Below are 16,952 nucleotides of genomic sequence, written 5' to 3' on the forward strand. Positions count from 1 at the left end.
TACTTCATAACTGGAATTTTGCTATTGTTACGAATCTTAAAGTAAATACCTAATATTCAGGATATATTCTCATTTACTGGACCAAATTTGGCACAAAAACCTGATACACCCAAATTTGAATACTGGTGGGATTTGGGGGGGGGGGGGAGAGACGATAATGATTTTGTCATTTGGGAGTTGTAGTTACTAGGATTTATAGTTCACCTACTATCGAAAAAGCATTCTGAACTCCACCAACGATGGAATTGAAGCAAACTTGCCACACAGAACTCCCATAACCAACAGAAAATACTGAAAGGGTTTGGTGGGCATTGACCTTGAGTTTTGGAGTTGTAGTTCACTTACATCCAGAGGGCACAGTGGACTCAAATAATGATAGATCTGGAACAAACTTGGCATGAATACTCAATATGCCCAAATGTGAATACTGGTGGAGCTTGGGCAAAATAGACCTTGACATTTGGGAGTTGTAGTTGTTGGGATTTATAATTCATCTACAATCAAAGAGCGTTCTGAACCCCACCAATGATAGAATTGGGCCAAACTTTCCACACAGAAACCCCCAGGACCAACAGAAAATTGTGGAGAGCTTTGGGATGAATTGATAGTGATTTAGGGGAGATGTAGTTCACCTACGTCCACAGAGCACTGTGAATCCAAATGACTATGCCAAAGGGATTCCTAAGACCATCAGAAATGTGTTTTCGGATGGTCTTTGGTGACCCCTCTGAAACCCCCTGGCGACCCCCCCAGGGGTCCCGACCCCCAAGTTGAGAAACACTGCTCTAAGCTTTTCTGTCTTCCATTATGTGTCCAAAATACTTCATCTTGGCCTTTACTATCCTTCCCTCCAACAAGCAGCCAAACTTTATTTCCTGAAGTATGGACTAGTTGGATCTTTTCACGGTCCAAGGCACCTTCAGAATTTTCCTCCAACACCACAGTTCAAAAGCATCTATTTTCCTTTGCTCAGTCTTCCCTATGGTCCAGCCCTCACATCCGTAGGTTACTACGGGGAATACCATTGCTTTAACTATGCGGATCTTTGACTTTAGTTTTAAGGGGAAAAATGGGATTTAGGTGGTAGGGTGGGTGTCCTCACCAGGAGTCCAAAAAACCAGAATGGTGCTGTGTATTGGGCCCTGGAATCACACGACGCTGTTCCCGGATCCAATGCACACAGGGTCCACACCTGGTAAGACTCAGATCTTTCCTTAAAATCCAGATCCAGGTATTTAATTAATTTAGAACAAACCAGGAAAATCCTGGTTTGTTTAAAATTAATGTGGTTTTCCTGGAGGTGTTGTCATGAATGACTTTTCAATTACTTAAAAGCATAGATTCTTTTTATTGCAATTTCCAGTGTGAGAGGGTAGATCAGATTACAGAAAACATTTAGACAAAGAATGACTTTGGACATACAGACATACAGATTCTATGCAACTACATTGGATGTACAACAACTTTCAGCTACATTGGACTAACAAACAAACAAAGGGGAACCACGCCTTCACTCAGCATTCACACCACATGTACACTCATTCATTCTCAGGCATTCAAATATTACCATATCATTTTCTCCCTCCTTGGAGAAGCATCTGTTAGGCCAGACCCTCCTTTCCTGCAGCCTGCCAATTAGGGCTGGGCGGTTTCGTTTCGTTAATTCGTAATTAGTTAATAATTCGTTAATTTTTTCAATTACAAAATGATAACGAACCATTCTGGAGCAATTATTAAAAAAAACGAATTTTCAAAAATGTTTTGTAAATGCTTCGTATTTCGATATTGTATTCGTTTTGTTATTGGTTTGAGGTCGTTTCGTTATTATTTCCGCATGTCTGGGCCAGTTTTATGGTTTAATTAGTGAAAAAAATTATAATATCACACCAACAGTCAACAACAGAGGGAGAGGGAAGCTTCAGAAGGTTTTGGAGGTTTTTTAGCGTATTTCGCGGTCGCGTCCGCCATTAACGAATCGATTCGTTATTTTTTCGGAAATCGATTCGTTAATTTTTACCATTTACGAAATTTCTTAAATATTGAACTTTTTAAAAGGAAAATTTTGTAATTATTTTAAATATCGAAACAAAAAAACCCCCCAAATACAAATCGATTTTAGAAACAAATTTTTCCGTTGTTACCCAGGCCTACTGCCAATGCATAGCTTCAAAACGCCAAAACTTCAATACGCCGAAATGCCAAAACTTCTTTTCCTAAGAACAATGCCAAGGACCAGATCTCTGTTTTCCATACAGCAGAACCCGACTCCCTGCACAAAATCCAAAACTCCAGAAGCGCACTTCTTCCTCTTCCCATGAGGAAGAAGGTTAAAGTGGCCAAACTGCTCCGGTGCAATCTGCCACTCTCCATACGTACACTATCTCTCTCCTTCCCATGGAGCAGAGCATAGCATGTGGACCAGACTCCTCGGGTCTGCCACACTTTGAGCATTATTAGAATGAGTCTTTTATAGGAATATCCTGCTGATGTAGTCCCAAAGTTGTAAATGAATGATAGACGCCTTCCATCCTAGATATATCTCAGTTTCCTGGCCAGATGTTGATCTTCTTGATTGGTGTTGATAATATGTTGACTTCCTTCTTAACATTGCAAACATTCCTGTTACCACTCTCCCAGTTCTTATCAGAGTTTACTTTTCAGCTCTTACTAGCAACTTTTAATTACAGTCCAGCAAGCAGGTAGTTAGTCACTGCAGTCCTTAATATTATACTGGTGTCTCCAAAATTATTAGCTCCATCCATACATCCTTCCATTCTTCCATTCATTCCCACACATCCTATTAAATCCACATTTATAAAATCTTCACATTAATTTTTTGTGACAGTGTCATTTGGACAACCTTGATAAAACCAAGACAGGTTCCAGTTTGGGGCCCATCTAAATGGGGCCTGAGTCTCCCTTCCTTAGAATCATAGAATCATAGAATCAAAGAGTTGGAAGAGACCTCATGGGCCATCCAGTCCAACCCCATTTTGCCAAGAAGCAGGAATATTGCATTCAAATCACCCCTGACAGATGGCCATCCAGCCTCTGTTTAAAAGCTTCCAAAGAAGGAGCCTCCACCACACTCCGGGGCAGACAGTTCCACTGCTGAATGGCTCTCACAGTCAGGAAGTTCTTCCTCGTGTTCAGATGGAATCTCCTCTCTTGTAGTTTGAAGCCATTGTTCCATTGCGTCCTAGTCTCCAAGGAAGCAGAACACAAGCTTGCTCCCTCCTCCCTGTGGCTTCCTCTCACATATTTATACATGGCTATCATATCTCCTCCCAGCCTTTTCCTCTTCAGGCTAAACATGCCCAGCTCCTTAAGCCACTCCTCATGGGGCTTGTTCTCCAGACCTTTAATCATCTAAGTCGCCCTCCTCTGGACACATTCCAGCTTGTCAATATCTCTCTGGAATTGTGGTGCCCAGATTTGGACACAGTATTCCAGTTGTGGTCTAACCAAAGCGGAATAGAGCATGGGGAGCATGATTTCCCTAGATCTAGACACTATGCTCCTATTGATGCAGGCCAAAATCTCATTGGCTTTTTTTTGCGGCCACATCACATTGTTGGCTCATGTTTAACTTGTTGTCTACGAGGACTCCAAGATCTTTTTCACACGTACTGCTCTCGAGCCAGGCATTGTCCCCCATTCTGTATCTTTGCATTTCGTTTTTCCTGCCAAAGTGGAGTATCTTGCATTTGTCACTGTTGAACTTCATTTTGTTAGTTTTGGCCCATCTCTCTAATCAGCCAAGATCATTTTGAATCCTGCTCCTGTCCTCTGGAGTATTGGCTATCCCTCCCAATTTGGTGTCGTCTGCAAACTTGATGATCCTGCCTTCTAGCCCTTCATCTAAGTCATTAATAAAGACGTTGAACAGGATCAGGCCCAGGACGGAACCCTGCAGATGGCACTCCGCTCGTCACTTCTTTCCAGGATGAAGAGGAAGCATTGGTGAGCACCCTCTGTGTTCGTCCATTTAACCAATTACAGATCCACCTCACCGTAGTATTGCTTAGCCCACATTGGACTAGTTTCCTTGCCAGAAGGTCATGGGGGACCTTGTCGAAGGCCTTACTGAAATCCAGGTATGCCACATCCATGGCATTCCCTGCATCTACCCAGCTTGTAACTCCTTGGGGGCCAGCAAATAGCCCCCACCTCCCAGCTGACAGGGAGGGAAAACCTAATTATGCAACTTGGAAGTAGGCTACCAGACAACCAAGTCCCTGAAGGGAAAGGGGGAAACAAACAGTATAAATATAATTAAGTGTGTAAGCATGGCTTGACCTAGTTTCCACAAGCGAACCCCACTAAACCTCATTCCTGGTCAGTCCGCCTCTGTGTCTGCCTATTGATCTATTTGTCTTTCCATTCATCCAGACTCACCACTAAGATTCTCAATCTGATTATGTTTTGACTGATCATGGAGAAATAATATCATCCACTTATCAAGAATGGCTCATAAATAAAGGACTGGAGAGACTCTTCCTCTTTTCATGATGACCCAAACCGCTTGATCTGTAAGGTGCCAGTGATAAGCATGTAGACTTGTGAAGAATATTCACTAAAATATAGATCATCAGTGAAAACATAGGTGTCTCAATACTTGAGATGCCACACCAAGGAAAAAGGAGAACAGCTCAAACTTCAGGATCTTGGTTGTGCAAAAATGCATTGGATAGCAGGGTTTTTTGTGGTAGAAGATGGTGTACCTGTGCCATGCATACAATTCTGTGTGTGTGTTTATATATGCAAATCTGGAAGGAAGGTTAAACTACAGAGTTGCTGAACTTGTTTACTTGAAGGTCGGTGGTTCAATACCATGGGATGGGGTGAGCTCCAGTTGTTAACCCCAGCTTCTCCCAACCTAGCAGATTGGAAACCTGTGAATGTGAGTAGATAATAATAAGTACCACTGTGTCAGGAATGTAATGGCACTCATCCCTTTTGTTCCACGGAGGCGTCGTAAGGAGACACCACAGTCTTTATACCGCTGCCACTGTGCGATCCTTGGGTCACCGCGATGCCGAGGGAAGACCGAGACATGGGGAAATCGAACTATTTCCTCAATATCATCCAACTCTTGGATGATTATCCAAAATGCTTCATTGTGGGAACAGACAACGTGGGATCCAAGCAGATGCAGCAGATACGCATGTCCCTGCATGGGAAGGCTGTGGTTCTCATAGAGAAGGACATCATGATGCGCAAGGCCATTCGGGGGCATCTGGAGAACAACCCTACCTCATGTGAGGCAAGATTTTGCCTCAAATCCGTGGCTATGTGGGCTTTGTGTTCACCAAGGAGGATCTGACCGAAATTAGAGACATGCTGTTGGCTAACAAAGTGGAAGCTTCTGCTCATGCCAGTGCCATTGCCCCCTGTGATGTGACTGTGCCAGCCCAAAACACTGGCCTGGGCCCTGAGAAGACCTCCTTTTTCCAAGCTTTGGGCATTACCACAAAGATCTCCAGAGGCACCATTGAAATCCTGAGCAATGTGCAGTTGATTAAGACTGGAGACAAAGTGGGTGCCAGCAAAGCCACCTTGCTGAACATGCTGAACATCTCCCCCTTTTCCTTTGGGCTCATCATCGAGCCCGCTCAAGCAGGGAGCTTTGAGATGGTTGAACTGAATCTCTCCAAAGCTCTAGGTGCTCTCACTGCCTATTACAGGGGAAACCAGCTGATCCCTAATCCATCTAAAACACAGACATGTGCTTTCACCTTAAGAACAGAAAAGCATCCCGAGCTCTGAGGATCACCTGGGAAGGAATCCCACTGGAGCATTGCAGCACACCCAAATACCTGGGAGTCACTCTGGACCATGCTCTTACCTACAAGAAGCACTGCCTGAACATCAAGCAAAAAGTGGGTGCTAGAAACAATATCATACGAAAGCTGACTGGCACAACCTGGGTATCATCTGGGAAGGAATCCCACTGGAGCATTGCAGCGCACCCAAATACCTGGGAATTAGGCCTGGGCGGTTTCGTTCGTTAATTTTGTAATTTGTTAAATATTCGTTAATTTTAGCAATTACAAAACGATTACAAAACTTATTTTTAAACCTGGAAGTGTTTTTAAATATCGAAACGGCAGGCGCCAAAAAATGTTGTATTTCCGTCCATTTCGGAAATACGTAAGATGGCCGCCTGGCGATGCTTGCTGGGAGCTCTCCTCTCTCGGCGCCGGCTGAGCAAGCGAGCGAGAGGGCGAGCGAGAGGGGCGAGCGGCGAGCGAGCAAGAGGGGCGAGCGGCGAGCGAGCGAGAGGGGCGAGCGGCGAGCGAGAGGGGCGAGCGGCGAGCGAGAGGGCGAGCGGTGAGCGAGCGGCGAGCGAGAGGGCCCGCCAGAGTGAGTGCCTGCCTTCCCTCCTTAATAATAATTTTAATTTCTCCTCCCTATTCTACTAAATTAATAATTAAATTAAAAAATATTTAAAAAATATTGAAAAAAAAAGGGCGCCATCTTTACAAAATGTTTTGTAAATACTGACGAAATTTCGTAAATACCGAACTTTTTTAAGGGAAAATTTTGCAATTATTTTAAATATCGAAACAAAAAAAAACCCCAAATACAAATCGATTTTAGAAACAAATTTTTGCGTTGTTACCCAGGCCTACTGGGAATCACTCTGGACCGTGCTCTGACCTACAAGAAGCACTGCCTGAACATCAAGCAAAAAGTGGGTGCTAGAAACAATATCATACGAAAGCTGACTGGCACAACCTGGGGATCATCTGGGAAGGAATCCCACTGGAGCATTGCAGCGCACCCAAATACCTGGGAGTCACTCTGGACCGTGCTCTGACCTACAAGAAGCACTGCCTGAACATCAAGCAAAAAGTGGGTGCTAGAAACAATATCATACGAAAGCTGACTGGCACAACCTGGGGATCACAACCAGACACAGTGAAGACATCTGCCCTTGCGCTATGCTACTCTGCTGCTGAGTATGCATGCCCAGTGTAGCGAAGGAACACTGTAAACCGCCAATCATAAACTCTGCATAGAATAAGTCCCCAATTGCAAATAGGCTTTGAATGCACATCAGAAAAGTGAACTGCTTCCTCCAAGAAGAAAATCAGTCAAGAGTTACAACCTTAACTGTGAAGAAGAGTCTTTTAAAAGTGGAGAGAAGAGAAAAATATTGTGAAAATATTCATTCTTGCCCGAGAAAATGAAATTTATAAAGATTTGCATCCTCTTAATGCTACAAAATGTCTTGGTATGAAGAGAACATTCAGAACTTGTGTGTGGATCAAAGCTATGTAACTACCCATAGAGAGTCTATGCTCCTCCAGATGATGTGGCATAGTAGACATCTGATATAGAAAACTGCACATTTAAATACATATCTTGAGAGAAAATAAGCATTTAATTATGCATTTCGAGAGAACATCTGCACTTACATGCATATTTAAATACATATTTGAGGCGTTCCAAAAAAGCAGATAAAACTCGGAAAAGAAATGGAACACAACTAAGGGGAAAACATGTCAAATTGACAAGAACTGGAGATTAGTCCACCCTTGAAGAGAAACGGGGCAGCGCTTCCCCCTATTAAACATAGTTTTGGCATTACTCCAATGCACTTTTATGTGCTTTATATCTCAGCTGAATAAAATAATTAATAAGAGAAATGTAAGGAGGGGGATAAGCTTGCCAGAGCACACAGATGTTTGGCCTGGTAGGTCTTGCATACTATTGAAAGACAGGATTCCTAAAATAGTATTAATTCCTTGCATAGGGCTATTTGCATTTGGGTCTCTGATTCCATTTATGTATGTATTCATTGGTGCCCCCGGTAGCACATTGGTTAAACCGCTGAGCTGCTGAACTTGCTGATTGAAAGGTTGCAGGTCCGAATCCAGGGAGTGGGATGAGCTAACGTTGTTAGCCCCAGCTCCTGCCAACATAGCAGTTTGGAAACATGCAAATGTGAGTAGATCAATAGGTACCACTCCAACGGGAAGGTAATGGCACTCCATGTGCAGTCATGCCACATGACCTTGGAGGTGTCTACTAGGCCTGGGTAACAACGGAAAAATTTGTTTCTAAAATCGATTTGTATTTGGGGGTTTTTTTTGTTTCGATATTTAAAATAATTACAAAATTTTCCTTTTAAAAGTTCGATATTTACGAAATTTCGTAAATGGTAAAAAATTAACAAATCGATTTCCGAAACAATAACGAATCGATTCGTTAATGGCGGACGCGACCGCGAAATACGCTAAAAAACCTCCAAAAACCTCTGAAGCTTCCCTCTCCCTCTGTTCTTGACTGTTGGTGTGATATTATATTTTTTTTTCACTAATTAAACAAAAAACTTGCCCCAGACATGCGGAAATAATAACGAAACGACCTCAGAACAATAACGAAACGAATACAATAACGAAATACGAAGCATTTACAAAACGTGTTTAAAAATTCGTTTTTTAAAAAAATTGCTCCAGAATGGTTCGTTATCATTTTGTAATTAAAAAAAATAACGAATTATTAACGAATTACGAATTAACGAAACGAAACCGCCCAGCCCTAGTAGTTGGTTCTGCAGCCTCTCGGTATCGAGGCCCGTGAGCAGGTTTTCACGATTTCAATGAAGTGCTCGTATTTCTCAGGGACTGGCATGACCGATGTGATCATGTCTGAGAATTTAGTCCAATCTGTCTTTCTGAAGTTGAATCTTCATTTAAATCAGTGGTTCTCAACCTTCCTAATGCCGCAACCCCTTAGTACATGTCCTCATGTTGTGGTGACCCCCAACCATAATGTTATTTTCATTGCTACTTCACAACTGTAATTTTGCTACTGTTATGAATTGTAACCTAAATATCTGATATGCAGGATGTATTTTCAGTCACTGGACCAAATTTGGCACAAATACCCAATACGCCCAAATTTGAATACTGGTGAGGTTGGGGGTGATTGATTTTGTCATTTGGTAATGCTGGAGTTGCTGGGATTTATAGTTCACCTAAAATCAAAGAGCCTTCTGAACTCCACCAATGATGGAATTGATTCAAACTGGGCACACAGAATTCCCATGACCAAGAGAAAATACTGGGAAGACATTGTAGACATTGACCTTGAGTTTTTTTGGAGTAGTAGTTCACCTACATCCAGAGAACACTGTGGACTCAAGCGATGATGGATATGGATCAAACTTGGCACAAATAATATGCCCAAATATGAACACTGGTATAGTTTGGAGAAAATAGACCTTGCCATTTGGGAGTTGTAATTGTTGGGATTTATAGTTCACTCACAATGAAATAGCATTCTGAACCCCACCGATAGAATTGGACCAAACTTTCCACACAGAACCCCCATGACCAACAGAAAATACTATGTTTTTCTGATGGTCTTTGGCGACCCCTCTGACACCCCCTCGCGACCCCCACGGGGGTCCCGACCCCCAGGTTGAGAAACACTGATTTAAATTGAACTTCCTGAGGCCTTATTTTTGGGAACAGTTAGCAGACTATTGGTCCGTGCTGTGTGTTTGGAATTGGTGGTCCCACTGATTTAGTGCATTTCTGTACAATGCTGTTGCTCACAAATTAGAGGTCTGGGTTATATCCTTGGTGCCATCTCCCACTGTTGTATGATGGTGGGAGCTTACTATCATGGATGAGTGATAGTTTGTGCAGTTCAGACCAGGAGAGGATAGCATCTCCATTTTTATCCTCTTGAGCATAGCCTTATACATGGCTATGGCTGTTAAAGTCACCAATTACTACCGCCCTTTGATGCCTGTCAAAGTTCTCGGGGGAGGAGAAGCAGAACTCTTCATTTGTGGGCTTGTACACAGAGGTGATGGTGATGTTATTAAGCTCTACTATTAGAACCTCGATATTGTTTTCTTCAGTGTTGTGGGCACTGCTGACTTGGAGGCCTCGTTTGACAAAGACGGCGCTTCCGTACTGCGCATGTGGTCTTTCCGCTACTAGGATCATTCCTGGAACTTTGAGTCGTTTCTGTTCCTGACATCGAGCATGTCCCCCCCCCCCCCACAAGGGATGGTGACTTATAGTTCTGCAAAGGACAAAGATACCAGACTGCACAGTAAGGGTTAAGTCTTGGTCAATTTGCCAAGGCCTTAACAACAATGAGGACCCCATGAAACTTCGGGAATAGCTAGACCTTGGGGTCTCTGCCTCTCTCGGGAGCTGTAGTTCTCCAAGGACGGGGAGCAAAGCTTGTTTCCAGAGACACCAGGTCCATTTGGGCCACTCAAGAACTCCTGCCAGGACCTTTGTGCAATACACTTGCATTTTAGCCATCTCCTATGGACACTCTTTCCCCCCCACATGGACAAACCTTATGAAATCTTACCTTTTATGAACTTTAGATGTATGAAATGTGTTTTCTGATTTCTTTGTGTGGCAGAAGCCTTTCCCCTTTTCTTCTGACCTTTGTTTCCCTATATACATGAAGAAAATCCACAAAAGGGACTACAAAGCCCCAAACATTCCAGGATTTTTTTATCCACAACTTCCTTTTGCATGAACAATAGCCTGGGCAGCTGGTGGCCCTCGGAGGAATTGCGCAGCCCTCAGCTTGCCCCTTTGGCAAAAATCTTAATCATATTTCCTCCTGAAGAACAAAAGGTCCCCGAAAAACCTTTTGCCTTCGCTCTGATTATTCATTCCACTCAAAGCACAATAGATCAGGCTGGCTTGAGATTTCCCCTTTGTCTCGCCGGCCGCATGGCATAGCATTTCCTTTGTTTACTCCTTTCCCAGATTCCTTTGTGCTCCCTTATCCTGCCTCCAGCTTTCCTGATTGGCTGTCGCCACGAGGCGGCAGAGGTCTCCCCATTGTTTCCTACGGATCACTGGAGCCCATCGCCCAATCATGGCAGGGAACAACAGGGAAGCCGGGACAGGGAGTTTGAACTCTGCAACTTTGAATTTGCTATAAATATGACTATATTGGTGTACTCCCCTCATGCTTAGCTTTGGCGAATTATTGCAGCTTTGCATCTGTTTCAGCTGAATTGCATTAAACCTCGATGGCTTTTCTTCAACTGGTGAGACTTTTCATTGGGAAATCAGGGAAAAATATGGGATGCTTCTCTGTCTCGCCAGGGAAAAAGAACTCTTTGATGAGTCTAATTGGTCTCTGCCTCCTGGCAAAAGACCCCTAAATTTTAGCTCTAGATCATTCCCAGGTGACTTTCAATTTCCTGTTGGCTTCATGGTTGCATAGGTGGAAAGCACACACTTGTGTTCTGACAGGGTTAGGCTTCAGGTGGTTATTTTTGCAGTAGCTGGAGAGATCTTTCAAGGCATTAAGTAAGTTGGATTTCAACTTTTTCGAAGTCTTTTGCTTGTGTTGTTGGGCCAAGGTCATCAGCAAATAGAAAGTTCTTTGTGAGTGGTGGTTGTGGCTGATCGTTAGTATAGATAATAAATAAGGTCAGTAGAAGAACGCTGCTTTGGGGTAAACCACCATTTTGCAAAAAATAGTGTTACATAGTGTAATGGAATCTCGCTTACCTATTATCTAACATACAAGAAAGGAGAGCTAGTAATGGATTTTCAAATTACTTGCCTACGTTGTTTCTACCATTCTATCACAAGGAAAGTCTTTCTGCCATAATTTCTTATGGCTTTGATATTAGGACGATAACTACAGCTTGCATGGCCCTGGTCACCTCTTTGATAAGCCAATCAGCATATAGTTTACTTCTCTTTTTTAAAGCTTAATTCTTCTCTGATGTGATCCACCACCATATAAACGGAAATTAAAAGTAAATTGCACTTATTGAAGTAGGGACACTTGTGCCATTTTTGTAACAGCAAATTGCCTAGGAAACGACGGCCTCATCTAAGGTTGCTATCTTATTCGACAATGGGGTGATCTAATTACATAGAGATCTGATTAGTTCCAAATTACAGTTGAACCAGAATACTTTGGATATGAATAGGCTTGTGATTGAATACAAAGTTATCTAGATTTTTGAAAAGTAAAAAAATGAAGACCATACAAAACCAGAAAATAAGTGGGTGAGGTACAAAAGATGTTTTTGTAATAGTCGATGTCGATTATGGCAGAAAGAACCCCTTCTGGGAAATTGTACATCCAGCATGTACTCTTTGATTAGAACATTAAGTGATCTTTAAATTATTCATATTACTCCCCTGTTCTGTTTGTTGGTGATGTGAACATGTGTTAAGTTCCACAATGGACGGAGCTGGGCATTTTGGCTCACTGCTGAATAATAATAATAATAATAATAATAATAATAATAATAATAATAACAACAGACGTTTTGGAGCACAATACTCCTCACCTCACGATCGTGTTAAAAAACAAAGTATGGATCGTCGATGTCACAATCCCAGGTGACAGCAGGATTAATGAGAAACAACTGGAAAAGATGACACGATATGAGGTTTTAAAGATCGAACCACAAAGATTCTGGCACAAGCCAGTTAATTCTGGGCACTACATTTCAAGAGAGACATTGACAAGCTGGAATGTATCCAGAGGAGGATGAATAAAATGATCAAGGGTCTGGAGAACAAGCCCTATGAGGAGCGGCTTAAGGAGCTGGGCATGTTTAGCCCAAAGAAGAGAAGGCTGAGGGGAGATATGATAGCCATGTATAAATATGTGAGAGGAAGCCACAGGGAGGAGGGAGCAAGCTTGTTTTCTGCTTCCTTGGAGACTAGGACGCGGAACAATGGCTTCAAACTACAAGAGAAGAGATTCCATCTGAACATGAGGAAGAACTTCCTGACTGTGAGAGCCGTTCAGCAGTGGAACTCTCTGCCCCAGAGTGTGGTGGAGGCTCCTTCTTTGGAAGCTTTTAAACAGAGGCTGGATGGCCATCTGTCAGGGGTGATTTGAATGCAACATTCCTGCTTCTTGGCAGGGGGTTGGACTGGATGGCCCATGAGGTCTCTTCCAACTCTTTGATTCTATGATTCTATGATTCACTGGCAAAGCACTAATACAAATCTTTGTCTTCTGCATTATCGGTATTAATGGTCCCAAGGCTATCAGAAGTCATTAAAACATTTTTTGGCTGAGGACACATACCCATGTCAGCCTCTTTCTGAATGGAGACAAACCACTTTTGAAAGGAGATTTGTCTTTAATTCTAACATATAGAAAATAACCTATGCTTCGTTTCAACTCATTTGAAATGTAGTATTGGCGAAGAGTTCAACAAATACCATAGGCAGCTAAAATCATACACAAATGGGTTCCAGAACATATCTAGGCTGAATTCGTACTAGAAGATGACTAAACCGAGGCTTATATGGGTCATACCATGAGAAGTTATGAGTCACTGAAAAATATGATAATGTCCAGTAAGGTGGTTTTGGGGTTCAGCCTGATCTATGTGAATCTGATCTGTGCGAACCTGATTCTCTGATAGTATTTCCAACTGAGCAAGCCACTGAACATGTAGTTTTCCCTGACAATGTGGAAACTGGTGTTGATGCTGAGTTCAGCAGCGGGGAAAACTAAACTGAACAGCCGGATGAAAATGTTTTGGAATCCAGCCATGAGAGCTCTTCACCTAGGTTTTTTAATGAGGACCGAAGGGAACAGATAACGAGAGACAGGAGTGATTCACAGTTCCTACGAAGGTCAAGTAGATTACAGGAGAGACAGGCTCAGGCTTCAAAGTCAAGGGGCGTTTCAAGGAATAGTTTCTTTGGTATAAGGGGCCGCCTGCCGGGTGCCTCCTTAGATCAAGCAACGTTTGGGACTGTGGCTGTGCCTTGGCAGAATTCCTGTGTTCCATGGCCGGTAATCCCAGAGGCTTCTAGTTTTTCAAGTACATGGTTGGTGAGAGGCTAACAGGTTCCTGGTTCTTGTCTTGTGTTTTTTTGGACTTTTGCTCAAGTTCAGAGATTTTCCTGACTGCTGTGTTTCTATGGTGGTGTTTTGACATTGCATTTACCTTTCTTTTGTAACCAATTTTTCATCAATAAAAAAGGATTGTTTTTCCTACAGTCCAGTGTGGTGGATTTAACCTTATGGTCTCGTTTCTTGGTCTGGGATGCAGCAGGTGGATAACAAGGGGTGGTTGATCCAAAAAAGAAAAAATGGTTCAAAACTCGTTTCGGATGTAGGGGGAGCTGGTTGTTCGATTCTAAAGTCAATTCCGATGTTCACAGAAAAAAATTCAAAACTTTTCGAAACTTCAGAGACTTCCGAATCCTTTCATTAATGGTTTGAAAGTGCTATTTCCTGTTTCATTGGGTGGTCTTTACTTTGAAAGTAGTTGTTTTACTCCAGAAGCGAGGGAAAGCAAGCAGAGGAAATTCCTTCCTTCTCTGGTTTAAAACTGGCTTCTCTGGCGTTAAAACTGGCTTCTCTGTTTCATTGGGTGGTCTTTACTTTGAAAATAGTTGTTTTACTCCAGAAGCGAGGGAAAGCAAGCGGAGGAAATTCCTTCCTTCTCTGGTTTAAAACTGGCTTCTCTGGCGTTAAAACTGGCTTCTCTGTTTCATTGGGTGGTCTTTACTTTGAAAATAGTTGTTTTACTCCAGAAGCGAGGGAAAGCAAGCAGAGGAAATTCCTTCCTTCTCTGGTTTAAAACTGGCTTCTCTGGCGTTAAAACTGGCTTCTCTGTTTCATTGGGTGGTCTTTACTTTGAAAATAGTTGTTTTACTCCAGAAGCGAGGGAAAGCAAGCGGAGGAAATTCCTTCCTTCTCTGGTTTAAAATTGACTTCTCTTTGGCTTGTGCCAAAGTTTTTGCAGTTTGATCTTTAAATGTTGCTGCTGCTGCTGCTGCTGCTGCTGCTGCTGCTCCTCCTCCTCCTCCTCCTCCTCCTTCTTTGAAACACAACAAGATGAGTCCACAGCAGACAATCTGCTGGCTGTTGTATGGATCACACGTTGGACACTTCCCAAGTGTCTAGGACTGTGTGATGTATCAGCGAATAATGCATGCAGATCCCAGTAAGGTGGCCTTCTGCAGCTGGGTAATCCAGTCAGCGCCAATTGTGTTTAAGTGCAGGCCAAGGTCTTCAGGCACTGCACCCAGTGTGAAGATCACCACTGGGACCACCTTCTCTTCTTCAGGCTAAACATGCCCAGCTCCTTAAGCCGCTCCTCATAGGGCTTGTTCTCCAGACCCTTGATCATTTGAGTCGCCCTCCTCTGGACACATTCCAGCTTGTCAATATCTCTCTTGAATTGTGGTGCCCAGAATTGGACACAATATTCCAGGTGTGGTCTAACCAAAGCAGAATAGAGGGGTAGCATTACTTCCCTAGATCTAGACACTATGCTCCTATTGATGCAGGCCAAAATCCCATTGGCTTTTTTTGCCGCCACATGACATTGTTGGCTCATGTTTAATTTGTTGTCCACGAGGACTCCAAGATCTTTTTCACACGTACTGCTCTCAAGCCAGGCATTTTGTATCTTTGCATTTCGTTTTTCCTACCAAAGTGGAGTATCTTGCATTTGTCACTGTTGAAATTCATTTTGTTAGTTTTGGCCCATCTCTCTAATCTGTCAAGATTGTTTTGAATCCTGCTCCTGTCCTCTGGAGTATTGGCTCTCCCTCCCAATTTGGTGTTGTCTGCAAACTGGATGATCCTGCCTTCTAGCCCTTCATCTAAGTCATTAATAAAGATGTTGAACAGGACGGAACCCTGCTTGTGGCACTCCACTCGTCACTTCTTTCCAGGATGAAGAGGAAGCATTAGTGAGCACCCTCTGGGTTCGTCCATTTAACCAATTACAGATCCACCTCACCGTAGTTTTGCCTAGCCCACATTGGACTAGTTTGAAAAACCATCCTTGGTACATTTTAAGTGAAGGAGAAAATGGGACAGCCATAAAAAGTGGTTATTTATAGAACCTGTTGTATACTTGCCTGTATTATAAAGAGTTGCTCGAGGCAGTTATGGATACAGAGATCTGAAAAGGAAGCTAATCACCAGGAAAAAAAGCAACAGTCCATTGCATCTGTAGGCTGTTAGCAAAACAATTTAGTATATGCCTACAGCTGCAATTCAGGGTATGTTGAGTGAGCCAGAGAACATCAAGGGAGCTGCAACTTCACATATTCAGAAATTATGAGCCAGGCCTGAAAATCCTTATCATAGTAAGTAGAGGGACAATAAAACAGTGCAGGATAGGAATGGTTCGCAACTGTCAAGATGACTAAAAGCAGATGCTGTTACAAGTGTTAGCATAGTGGGTTGCCATAACGTTAAGTAGGTACAGCCTTCTGAATTATTGGCTCCTTGGAGAAGAACACTTTACCTTGGAAAGCAAAGCTGGCAAAGACTGCACACTTAGGAAAAAGTAGACAACTAGCATCCATTGCAGGTGATCAGGAAAATGATAAGAATCCTAATGGGGCCGCAGTAGCACAGCGGGTTAAACCGCTAGCTGCAGAAAACTTGCTGACAGAAGGTTGACAGTTCAAACCTGTGGGACAGGGTGAGCTCCAGCTGTTAGCCCTAGCTGCTGCCAACCTAGCAGTTTGAAAACATGCAATGTGATTAATAATAATAATAATAATAATAATAATAATAAATGTAGACTCTGCAAGGAAGCTGAGTCGAGGGAGAGAGACTATTTCCTCTTTTAAAAACATCTTTGCTGCCTTATGCTGATTCAGTTTCTTCTTTTATATTGGTTGGGACTTTCTGTGTGCTGTTAAACCATTATACCTTATATCACAGGCAATGAAACACTCTTGTGTATAACAAAGTAACACAGTTTATTTATAGCTTCTGGCTCCAATGCTTGTGGTTACATTCGTGTTTTGTTGCAATCTTGCGGCTTACAGTCAGTATCATTTACTTGGTTTACTTTTCTGAATAAACTATCAATGTTTCATATTCACAAACATGTTACTTGCTTTGCACACACTTGGCTGAATTATAATCTGAACTAAGGCAACACTAGCCTTCTTTATGTTCCTTAAAACTCGAGCTTTATTTAACTA

At 42.7% G+C, this 16,952-nt stretch overlaps 1 pseudogene; it reads left to right on the forward strand.

Moving 5' to 3' along the window:
• Positions 1–5,035: 5,035 nt before the first annotated feature.
• Positions 5,036–16,952, forward strand: part of LOC132763223 (large ribosomal subunit protein uL10 pseudogene) — a 103,852-nt pseudogene continuing 91,935 nt past the window's right edge.

Source organism: Anolis sagrei, chromosome 10, assembly GCF_037176765.1.
Source record: "Anolis sagrei isolate rAnoSag1 chromosome 10, rAnoSag1.mat, whole genome shotgun sequence".
Taxonomy (NCBI): domain Eukaryota; kingdom Metazoa; phylum Chordata; class Lepidosauria; order Squamata; family Dactyloidae; genus Anolis; species Anolis sagrei.